The 13,165-nt window shown below is 36.0% G+C and overlaps 1 non-coding gene across 1 annotated transcript; it reads right to left on the bottom strand.

The window, feature by feature from the left end:
- Positions 1-10,814: 10,814 nt before the first annotated feature.
- On the bottom strand, positions 10,815-10,921 carry LOC122737609. The gene has a single exon (XR_006354428.1). It is a non-coding gene; the product is annotated as a U6 spliceosomal RNA (small nuclear RNA).
- Positions 10,922-13,165: the final 2,244 nt, after the last annotated feature.

Below are 13,165 nucleotides of genomic sequence, written 5' to 3'. Positions count from 1 at the left end.
ACCTTCTGAAGTGGTAGCTCCAAGAAGTAGTCGCTTCTTCATTTACAGATATTAAATAATAATTAATCATAAAAATAATATAGCATTCACATAACTCTTAAATATTCGTGAGTGCTTTCCAAATAGTATCTCATGTTATTTTCCCAACAGTCCTGGGAACTAGAGCTCTCTTCCAGGGGACTGGGTCCAAAGTTTCATGGATCAAATCACTCAGGGCATGATCTCAGAATTTCTATCTTTCTGAACCATTTGAATAGATGGATCAAATTAGATAATATTTGTTAAGTGCTTGCTCACAGTGGGCACTTAATACATGCTTGTTCCCTTCATGCCTTCACTTTTCAACCAGGGATATGGACAGAATAATGGCAGGGCCGACAGCCCAAAGATGACATAGGTCTGTAGGATTTGTAAAGATAAGTGCAAAATAAACTATTAACTTTGCATTTTTATTTTTGTTTAATAGTTTTTAAATAAGTTTTATTAATATTTTCTGCTTCTTACATCACCATGTCCCCTGTAATCCTCCTTGTATTCCCTCCAGAGGGCGATCGCAGATGACAAATAGTAATTTTTGGAGAGAAAAAAACAATAAAATAGGAAGCATAGTTTATTGATATATTGAAAAAGCCCCAAAACATGTTTAATATATAACTTCTGTGGTCCTCCTACCTCATTGAAGGGGTAGTTTGGGAATGTCCTTTGATATCTCTTTATTTTAGTACCCTTGATCTTATAATCTCGTTACATTTACTTTTGCTTTTTTTGTCTGTTGTCCTTTTCATTTACATTGTTATATTTACTGTGCTTATTGTTTTCTTGGTTCTACTTATTTCACTTGGCTTCAGTTCATATAGACCTTCCCATGTTCCTATGTTTTCATCACATATTACTTCGTACCACACAGCAATATTCCATTACATTTTTGTACCACAGTTTGTTTAGTCATTCTTCAATGGCAACGATGCCCATATACTTTGTTTCCTGTCCTTAGCTATCATCAAAAGTGCTGCTATACAGGTTTTGGAGTAATAGGGGACTTTTTCTTAGCAATGGCTTCCTTGGGATATAAGCTCAATGGAATCTCTGGTTCAAATGGATAGAGACATTTTATTCTTGTTGTTCAGCTGATCCACTTCATTTTAATATTTATAACAATGATTATTATGGAATGTGACTTTAAGAACAGAAAGAAGGAAGGGTTTTTATATCCAGGGTTGGGTTAACCTAGATTTAAGTTACAGTTCTGAAAATTCTGGGAGGTTTAATATAAAATGTGGGTATTAAAAAACTGTTGCAGTTTGTTTTCTGAAAGTGACCAAGTCCTAGTTATAAGCATATAACCAAATCTATTGAACTCATTCAGCCCGTGGAAGTGCCCTCAGAAATAATACTTCTGTCCTCACTTGGAAAGCTAGCTATATTAGGAGTTAAGAAACACAATTTGTAGCTTCAGCTTTCCTCCTAATTAATCATGTGGTTTTCAATAGACCATTGAAATTGTTTGCCTCAGTTTCTTTGCTTATAAAAAGTTGGAGGAGGAAACTATTGGACCCCCTCCTTCTATTGACCCTTTACTAGGAATTGTTTTATGGAATAATTTCTTCTCTGAAAAAATATATATCCTTCATATAGCAAAGAATGAAATCAACAATAGCAGCAACATGTAAGATGTTGTGAATGCATTCTGGCCATCATATTAGATCTGAAATTTCATGAAAATGAAAGTTTTCTTGGGAAAACAGCTTCTCTCCAGCTGTATTCTTTCGTAGGCTATATTTCACAGAGGTATGAGGTGATTGAGTTAGAGATGACTTTCCTAATCATAAATTCTGTGCTTCCTGTATAAGGGGCAGAAATAAAATTGCGGGGGGGTGTGGATGAATCTTATGTGTTTTTTTTTCCACTTAGTATCCAAGACTCAAGCAGATCTCTGGGGACAGTAAATTCCTTAGCTCTGGGTCATTAAGAGACAGAATATTTTCTTCAGTCTGGAATAACCCATTTTACATGACAGTTGCTTACAACTCTGAGCATCAGAATTAGATGGATATTCCAGTAGATGGTCCTTCATTAATTCAAGGGCCAGAAGGAGACAATAAGACCTTGAGTAAGATTTCTATAGCACAGTCTTTTTTTTTTCTTCTTTTTTTGCAGGGCAATGAGGGTTAAGTGACTTGCCCAGGGTCACACAGCTAGTGTTAAGTGTTTAAGGCCGGATTTGAACTCAGGTCCTCCTAAATCCAGGACCGGTGCTTTATCCACTGTGCCACCTAGCTGTCCCACTACAGCACAGTCTTGAGACTTCTTTCTTGGAATCTCCTCTCCTTTCATTGCTTCTCTGTAGTCTATACAAGGAAGAGTACACTAATATCAGCTCCCAGTCCTGAAGCCTTTGAACTCTAAGTAGCACTTGAGTTTTCTTGTATGTAGTTCTTATGCTTTGTTTGGAACAGGTGTTCATCACTGCTTTACCAGCAGCCTACTTGTTTCCTAGCTGATTTCGCATTCAAAATTGATACCATCACTCACAGAAACACCTGTTATACCATTTTCAGGCTTCCTCCCATCTTTCCAATAACCCATGTTCTCCATTAGTATTTCTTCATTCAAAACATTATGGGAAACAAACACAATAGATTACAAATAGAGAGCTGAAAGGGATCAGAGGGGTTGTATGACCCAACACTGTCATTTGATAGATGAGAAAAATTGAGGCCCAGGGAAAGTTACCAACAAATGCTTTCCTATTGGCTCATGATAAATAGATCCATGAACTAGTTAGAAAGCAAGCCCTTTTATCTAGTTACATGTATCTATATTGCATCAATACAGTGATAATATAATTAGGATAACAAAATTGAGAGAGGTTATAGAAAATTAATGCTATCATGTTTAAATTTCATCAAGATGATTTTTGGTTAGTATTTGAAAGCCTACAATATACTGGGCAGTCCCTCAGCACACATATTTCAAAGCCTTGATAGTAGAAATCTAATTTGAGTTAAAACTCCCTTTATATTTGTTAATGACACTGCAGTGATTGCAGTTATATTTTGTATTTATGGCCCTATGTCCTTCAAACACAATAGGTATTGCAGTAGGCTTTAATATGAAATACTCCTAAAACCTGAACCAACTACTTCAATTCTCTGTCTATGATCTCATGAAATTTCATAGGGTTTAGCAACATGGCCTCCTCAACACAGTAGGAGGTTCGTCAGGTGTATTAATGGGTCATGATCTATGACTTGCAGGCAAAAAAAATATATATATAAGAAAATTTTTTAAAATCTTCTATAAATTGTTATATAATTGTTGACTATAGTTGTCATTAATTAGCATCAGGCCATTGAGGAGAAGTTCCAAGGAGTTTTGAAGAGCTCCCTCTTCACTTTTGAGAATGGAAGTATCACTAATGCTGTAGAAAGGTAGAATAATGATAGCTAAAAGGGAATCTCTAGATTGCTGTTCAGCATCTTTCTTACCAACTCAAATATAACTAGGGAGGGTGGGCTTGTGTAGTCAAGTTTGTTTAAGTGTTTCCAGACATGAAAATTGCCTCTAATGGCCTCATATGATTTAGGGTTTCTTTTTTTTCTGCACAAATATTACCTTTTGGCTATATCATTGACACTTCTCTCCTCTCCGCCCCCCAAAAAGTAAGTAAACAAATAAATAAATAAATGTGTAGATGTCAATTTATATATATATATATACACACAGATACAATAGAAATTTCATATACGTACATGTGTATATGTATGTATTTAAGTATGCATTTATGCATATCTGTGTATTTATATCAGGATCATTGGACTCAAAGGTACTAAGTGTTTCTTTGTTGTGGAAAGCATTCTATACTAGAATTCAGTAGGACAAGAGACCTGGGTTCCCGATCCAGCTCTTCTAGGAACTAACTGTATAACCTTTGGTAAATCACTTCAACTCACAGGGCCACGGTTTCTTCACCTGTAAAATAAGAATGCTGGACTAGATAAACTGTAATATTTCTTAGAGATCAAACTGTATTATTGTATGATTTTTTTTAAAATTCCATTTTTTTTTTACTTAGCTTTCTCTGGAAGATTTCTGAGAGTCAGCCTGAGAACTACTAAAGACATCCTCTTATCTGACTCAGCTGGGTCTATGTTGCACCTTCACCTAATGAGTATAAAACAAGAAAATACTGATGGTGATTATAAAGTGGCTTTTAAGTTGATTCACTCCAGGAAATGATTAACAGCTGAGCAAGGGGGCAGCCAGGATGAATGTAGTGTCCTTTCTATTGATCTTCAAAAAGATTCCTGTGTCCTTTCTCTCTAATGCGTAGGCTTATGTAAAGATTTTCAGAGACACTACAATGCTCATACTATTTTAATTATACTTTGAGGCACTTTGGCAAGTAAGAGATAATAAGGAATGGAAGATATTGCCTAACATACACAAGTTAATTTTCTCCTAATGACCCCATTTGTTTGACATTATCAAAATGTAAACATAAACATCCTCAATGAGCAATGCCCAATTCACAATAAATTACACGCACAATACATTTCTATGAAAACAATACATGGCCATAGCAGTGATTCAAAAATAGTGTTCCTTCTAATTGCATTCATTCTTTGTGCACAGGCAAACCATGTGGAGTGTATAAGTCACCTTCAAAATAAGGGTCTTGACATTTACAGAAGAGATGGTAGCTCTTTAGGAGAAGCAGTTTTATTTCCCTGCCCTGTGAAAGATCAGGCCCTGACTCTTAGGCCGTGCTACAACATGCCAGCTTTCCATGACAACACTTTCTTCTCTGAAATCATCCAATGGATTTTACCCTATGCCAGAAACTACTTCCTTTCAACATCATCTAAAGCCTTTTGATCTTTGAGCTCCAGTTCAAGGCAATGGGCAACACTGACCTTGTAGTATCCTGACACTGAATTCAGAGACTTCCTGAATCTGGTGTCTAATCACCTTTAACCTTCTTTGCTCCAAAAAACAAACAAGCAAAAAAATTCAAAACCAGAAACAAACAAAAAACTAGGTGCCTGTTCCTAGACATTTTCTTTCATTACCCATATACAAATCAATATTATAAATATTGTGATTTAAAGGTGGGTTTGAAACCACCATATTTCATTTTAGCTTTGATATATTAACTATATGAGAATGTGTTTCGATCAAACTGATATTAAAGAACTGATGTTGAGGTAGAAACTACCCTCTAACTTGAATAACTTGCACAAGAATATTGACTGGCTAAGGAAACTTGACTGTGCCTTGGACCATCTAAAAATTGTCAAGGGAGTTGGTCTGGGGGGCCAATTCCAAAAATTGGAGTGAGTATGGAAGTCTGAACCATCTGAAAAAAGAACCATCTGGGAGAGGAGGTAAAGACTTGAATTCAGACTTGCCAGGGTTCCCTTTTTCCTCTCCTCCCTTTTGCCAGAGAAGGACTTTGAATCTGAAGTTGTCACATTTGCTCTCTAAGCTTGGATAAAGAAGCACTTTCCCTTGTTGGAATGTACTGGTGGTGGAGTAAGTCATAATTTTTTTTTTGGGGGGGGGACATTATGTTTGTATCAACTGCTCTTATTGTACTATTTTAATATTTACCCCTTTCTAGAAGCTATGTAAAACTGGTTTCACTAAAATGATTCTCAGCTGATAATCTTGGAGGAATAACATTGACTGTGACTAGAGCTGAAGTCACTGGAGAATCACCTTGATGTCTCATGGCCATTCTTAGAAACTTGAAGGAACAATGTAGCTAGTCAAGCTTTAGGACCCAACTCATCCATGGAAGCAGAAGTTGGGATAAAGGTCTCTCAGTGCTTGCGTGGGCTACAAAGGGCCTGGACCCAAACCAGTGTTAGAGCCTCAAAGCATTTTACGACTCATTCTAGGATCAGAGAGCTAGATACCAGACTTCTTGCTATCTGAACTGCATCTATGAGTAGTTGACAAGGAAAGACAGTATAATTAATAGAATACAGATCTTAGATTCAAGAAGGCATGAATTGAGGTCACATCCATTTTTGCTATGCCATACTAAGCAACTCTCAATTTTAAATTGTAGAGTTTAAGTTAGTCCAAATTGGTAGAAGGAGTTTGCTTAATAACAGCCGCCTATATTGATGACTAATAGACTATAGGTAGAGCTTAGAATTGGTCCTGTCATTGTGGAATACAATTTAGATTGTGTAGAAAGTGATTAAAATATGAAGAGGGAGAAGGAAGAAGAAGAAGAAAAGGAGGAGGAGGAGAAGAAGAAGAAGAAGAAGAGGGAGAAGAAAAGAAGAAGAAGAAGAAGAAGAAGAAGAAGAAGAAGAAGAAGAAGGCTAGTTAAAAGCCATAATACATAAAACATGCTGATTTGTTTCTAAATATGCCTTGGCCTTGACTATTTAGAGATCACGTGACTTGCTCTCATAATAAATCATGTTGGGCAAGTATTATAAAAAAACATTTCTTAAACTCACTTAGAAAAAAAAAGGCTTCTCAATTTATTTGATAAAAATTATTAAAGTTACCTTGAACTTCTAAGGGGCAAAGAAAAGTTTGGGAATTTCATTGTTCCTTGACCATGTACACTTTTGATAGCTGGTGCCAATGTTTGCCAGCTAATCTCACATTCACATTTGTGTGGCAAGTATTAAGTCTCAAAATTATTTTGTATCAAAGTGTCTTGCTAGTACTTTATCTAGGAGTCTATAGTTAAATGTCAAGGTCAGGTATTGGTCATATCTTTTAGCTACTGCACTATATGCTATTAATAGGGTGCCTGGGGTCGCTAGGAGGAGGGAGATATTAGCTGTTATGTCTCATTTTCACATTTTTTTAGAATCATCTTGAAAATATTGTTTTTCTCCTTTTCAGATTCTATTATTGGTTTGACCTTCCTTATGGTTGCTAAAAATAACATTTTTGACACATCCTACTAATGAAGAACTGAGCATGTAATTACAAATATTTCTAAAGAGTTGGCTTACACAAGATAAAATTCTGTATGTCAGCAAAATTTCAAACATATACAAAAATAAATTCCCACCATACTCTATGGACTATTATGTGTTGCAGTGGTCACCAAAAAATGTCTTATATGGTGACAGGCTTTTTTTTTTTTTTTTTTTTTAGTGAGGCAATTGGGGTTAAGTGACTTGCCCAGGGTCACACAGCTAGTGTCAAGTGTCTTGAGGTCACATTTGAACTCAGGTCCTCCGGAATCCAGGGCTGGTGCTCTATCCACTGCACCACGTAGCTGCCCCGTGACAGGCTTTTTAGAAGTGGTGGTGATAACAGCTATTAATCATGGAAAATTATTAAAATAAGAAAATCCAAAGTCTACTGGGACATAAAAGGAAAATTCCATATTTGTGCATTCTGATTTATATTTTAAAGTTATCCCATTTCATCCTTTTGATACCTACCATTTTACAGATGAGGAAGCTTAGCCTGTAAGAGGTTAAGGGACTTGACCAGGATCACAAAACTAGTAAGTACCTTGGGAAACATTTGAACTCTGGTTTTCCTGACTCCAAGTCAGAGCCATTTCTATGGGGCACAATCTAAACACTGATCAGTGTCTCTAAATTTAACCAGATTGTTACTTGGATTATAGCCATCATCTAATACCATCCCTAAAAACTATTTATTTACCTTTTCAGGACATGCCAGACTTTGTGCTTTGTTGGCTGTCTTTGAGTAACCAGGATTTCCTCCACAATATTAGGCATTGGAATAGGACCTCATTGGAGGCATTTTCCTACAATTAAGTAGATAGCTAGGTGGCACAGTGGATCGAGCACCAGCCCTTGGGTCCAGAAGACATAAATCCAAATTCTGCCTCAGACACTTAATAGCTATATGACCCTTGGCAAGTCACTTTACCCTATTTGCCTCAATTTCCTCATCTGTAAAATAAGCTGGAAAAGAAAAAAAAATCACTCCACTATATTTGCCAAGAAAGCCCCTAATAGGGTCATAGAGACTTGAACATGACTGAAAGTGAAGAATAATAAGGATATTCCAAAGAAACACAGATGGTAATATGTTAAAACTCTTTTAAGCTTTAATGTTCTACATAGATGTCATCTGTTATTAGGATCATAATATTCAAAGAGAAATTCAGTGTGGAATGGAAGGTAGAGTGTTAAATTAAAAGCCAGTCATCTCTGGGTTCAAATCTTTCCTCTGACAGTTACCAACTGTATGATTCAGAGTAAATCTCAGCAAGATGTATATGTTCAGTTACAGGTGAATTGTGCTTCACCACTGGAATTCTAGATAATTAACTATTCTCATATTCCAGCTATAGTGAAATTTCCTTTCAAGGAAGAACTTGAAGACTTGCATTCACTTACATCCTAATTACAAACTAATATAGGCATCATTTTCCCACCATCGCCTATGTAATTGAACCAGACCTTCTTTTGGTTTTAACAATATTAAGCCTGTGGTGAAGAAAGTGTTATAGGAAATTAAAAGAAAACTTCCTATTCCTTGGGTTATGGTTTTAATGTATAATATATATATAATATAATGTGTAGCAAGAACTACCTTTAGCACAACTAATTCTCAGAGTGGCAGGTTAAGGAATTAATATAATTATACTAGGTAATAGAGCCAACAAATTATTATGTAATATGTAAAGAAGGCTGCTTCTCTGAAATCAGCTCTAGGCATTTTAGATCCAGGGTCACCTCGTCACATATTTCTTTAACATCCCTTCTACCTCTAAAATTCAGTCATTTAAATATGCTTTGGTCATATCACTTCTTGGCTTTGTTCCTCTGCAGTTGTCATAGCTATGTATTACTATGACCACAGATGAAGAATTGGGGGGGGGGGGTTACCCAGGAATCTGTGGGTAAAGAGTACTGTTGTCTTGCTTACTCCTTGCAGTGGTCTTCCATCAGCCCTAGGCAGATACTCCTAATGGGTATACCATTGTGCTACCCCTTCATAGATTCCACCTTCCCCACGACTCCACCCATGCCTACTATCCCCTCATTCCAGGAGTGGTTGAACATTGAAGGGGCATTGACTGTGCTGCAGGGACTTGAGCAGGACTCTCTGGTCAACAGGACATTCCCTATCCTAACATGACGAAGCCAAAAGTTTGAGTCCACCCTATATTTTAGCTAAATTGTGCCCTAGTTCAAATATCCTTAATTATTACTCTTTAGTATACACCAGTTCTGTTAGATCATTCTCCAAGGCAACAAAATTCTACTGTGAGAGAATCCAAGAGGCAGGAGGAAGCTACTGACACATGACAATATGACAATGAAATAATAATACCACTGTTTACTCTTTGACTTCAATCTACCAATATTCAAATTATTTCATAGTGTAGTACTATAGAAAGACCACTGAATTTAGAGTCTGAGAATGTGGATTTGAATCCCAACTGTGCTACATATTAACCTGTGCGTCTGGACAAGTCACTTAATATCTCTAACTCTCAAATACTAATATAAAAATGAGGGAATTAGGTTAGATATCCTCTAAGATTAAATCAAGTCAACAACATTTATTTAGCACCTACTGTGTTGTAGGCAACATGCCTGGTCTCTTCAAACTCTAAATCTATGTTGTTATTATCCAATGACAATGGATATGCTCAAATACAGAGTTAAAGGAGAACTCTGATTTTTTTTAAAAGAAAGTACTTATTTGGTCTCAATTTAAATTAAAATTCAAGGTAGGGAAGAAGGAAAGACATTTAGAGAATAGAGATTTTCTTCTTAGTACTAAGGGACTAATCACAGAATCTCATCCTCTGGACAAAAGGAGGGATTTTGTTTTTGTCCCAGGGAAAAGCCACTTTAAAAGGAGAGATTTGCTTTGCCTTACTTAGAAACTAATCAGACCATAACAATAAGAAAGCTTTCTCTCTTTCTTTTGTCTTTTTGTATTGACAAGAGAGAGTATTTGAGAAGATAATTTGAATGAAAACCTAAAAGAAGCAGACATATTGGATTTGAGCTCTGAATATCAGAAGCAAAGCTGACTTGGGTCTTTTATTCCCAGTCAAAATCCCCATGATTGGGGGATAATCTGTACTGTCATCCATGTTTAATTTGGGCAAGAGCAAAATATTCAGTGCCCAATAGGAATCATGCAAATATTCCCATTGTGAATCAAGGTACCTAATGCTGATGTGCTCAATGAAGAAAAAAAGTCTAGGGGTAATGCACAGAGCTAGATCCCAGAGTCAAGGAGTCCAAGGTATAAAGTCTATCTGATAATTCCTAACTGTGCAATCATGGGAAAAAATGAAACTTAATATTTCTAAACTTTAATTTCCTGAATTCTAAAATGCTTACAATAATTCCTATAGGGCCTATTATGCTGGATTGTTGTAAGGATCAAATGAGAAAAATTATGTAAGTATCAGTTATTCATATTTAGATACAAATAAAAATGTTAGGTTAAGGGGTCACAAATCAAGACAATCTTTGAAATTTATTTGAAAATCAGTTGCATGGAGGTGAATGTCCTTGTTTGATCTGTACTTGGGCAATCTGGTTTTCTAATTGCAAATCACTAGGCTGCAAAAACCTGCTCTGCTTATTTTCTGTGGTGCTTTTATTTTTATGGTCACTGCCCTTCCAGCTTCACTGTTCTTCCAACTCTTTTCATCAATTATAAATCCAAATTACTGACTCAAGGACTATTTGTCTGGTGACACTGTGTACTGCAGCATATTCCAACATGACAAGTCCAATTTGGGGTGACTATATTTTTCTATTATATCTTAATTTCAGTGCAAGAGTATTGAATCTCATTTCTTGGTGACTCTTTTTCTCTCCTATTAATATCATTTTTTCATGAATTTGCGGGTCATCCTTGTACAGGGGCCATGCTAATCTCTTCTGTATCCTTCCAATTTTTGTATATGTGCTGCCGAAGTGAGCACTATTTCACTTTTATATCACAAAATGTCTATGAAAGTAGGCCAGAAGGATATGCAAGAAATTCTCCAGAAATAAGTCCTTTCTACTCATACTTTGAAAAGATGAATACATAAAGCTACTCTCCTTTTTTACTTCTTACCCCACAGTCATCTGAAATGCACTTAATTGCTTTATCAAATTTTAACAGAAAGTATTTCTTTTCATTTCCACTTATGCCCTCATTAGAAAGAGCTAAAAAGAAGTCTGCAAGCCTTTGGAAATTAAAAAAAAAACACAACTAAACAAGCTAACAAACACAATTTTCAAGCTGAAAGAGATTTTACAGATTACTGGATCACTGAATCGTGATGTTGGATGGGACATCATGTGACAACCTTTCACATACTTAAAGGCATAGAAGGGGAAGAAAAAGGAGGTAAAGAGAGTTGGGCAACATGTCTTCTCTTCTCCAGGATAAACTTTATCAGTACCTTCAACCATTTCATGTTATAGATAAAATAAATGATGGCTAGAAAGGCAAGGTGACCCACCAGCTGTCATAATACTGGTAATTACTGGAGGCAAGACTTGGCCTCAAGCCTGCTAATTTCCATCCTACTGCTCTTTTCCACACACAATAGTTGCATAGACTTTATTTTGAGAGTGGAAGCTGGCTATGCAAAACAAGATGAATGTGGAAAATTTCCCCCATAAAAAGGAGATTTAAAAAAATAATTCTTAACAAATGGCAGCTAATAATGGTAATTCTAAATGGGAATAAATTGTTTGCTGGAGAAAGAACCCTGGATGTGGAGTTGAAAGCTTAGGATTTTAGTCTTGAGTCTACCACTCATTAGTTGTATGACCTTGGGCAACTCATCAACTCTCTGCACTTCAGTCTCCTCATCTGTAAAATAAATATTTGGGGTTATATAGTTCAAACACTAAATCTAACTCTGAGACTCTGTCATAGTTCTCTGATATCATTTATTGTCCACACCAGTGGCACTGCCATTTATAGACAATGTCATGATTAAGGTTATAGAAAGCCCATTCTCATTTCCTGAGTGGAGCAAGAAACCACACTGGTTATATGAAGCTATTATCCTGAGATTTCACAGCAGTTAGAACTGCTCAGCCTATGTGAAGTATCGGGTGGAAGAAGGAGACAACAAAACAAAATAAAACACAGGTGCCTTTATGGTCCGAAAGCCTTATTTCAATCATTACTCAATTATTTAATAGCTGTGTAACCATGGGTAAATTATTTACTAGCTTTGTGCTACTCTCTCCTCTTTTTAAAGCAGAAACAATAACTCTTACCTAAAAGGATTTTTGTGAAGAAAACAATTTGTGAACTCTAAAGAAAGATATAAATGACAGTTATTATGGTATGGTGAATTTCAAATAATAAGCTTTAGATTTGAGTCATTCCTGAAACAGTTAATAATTGTAAGACCCTGGCCAAATTACTTTATTCTTTCTTTCCAGAATTGGAAAATTATCAACAAGATGTATTTGATGATTGGAAGCATTTTCCATGTCAGTTTTTCTAATTATTTTTATTTTAATTTGAAAAGTTATTGAATGTGTCTTGCTAGAGTTTGATCATTTTGTTTTCTGTTTGTACTGTCAGTTGTTAGAATGGACTGAGTCATCAGTGATATCAAACATATGCTTCAAAGTTCTTTTCTGGTAAACTAGGACACTGTAATTTGGGTGGTTTTTCAGTGACCTTGGGTACATCTGTTTCCATCTTTGATGTGATGAAACTGGTAGTATTCCATGTCCACATGAACTTTTATTCTGGGCAGTGTGAGAATGTCCTTTATTTCTCATCTGAATCAGCAATTACACTTTGATAATTATGGAACCTATTACCTTCAACCAAAGCTCTGAGTTTCCATGGACTGGGTTCATTATGGGGGCATCTCTCACAAATCATTCTATTTGGCTCATGTCCTGACCCAGAAGTCTCCTCACTCCCATTTACCAGGACTTTTAGAATGTGGCTCCCTTATAGGTCTCCACAACAAACAGAAAAAGGTCATCAGTGACCATGCAGGAATTCAAACTATTAAAAAAGACCAAAAAAATGTAGATTTCATAGAAGTGCTAATTTACCTGATAAGAAAGAAAAAAAATATTCTACTCACACCAAGAATCCCAAGAGTATAGGGTCTATAATATATCTTCTAGGTGGGCATTTAGCTTTTTCTTGAAGTACTCTGGTGAGGGGAAAACTACTAAATCCTAAGGAAAGCTCA

This window comes from Dromiciops gliroides, chromosome 1 (genome assembly GCF_019393635.1).
Source record: "Dromiciops gliroides isolate mDroGli1 chromosome 1, mDroGli1.pri, whole genome shotgun sequence".
Lineage (NCBI taxonomy): Eukaryota > Metazoa > Chordata > Mammalia > Microbiotheria > Microbiotheriidae > Dromiciops > Dromiciops gliroides.
This window is presented reverse-complemented; position numbering and strand designations above follow the sequence as displayed.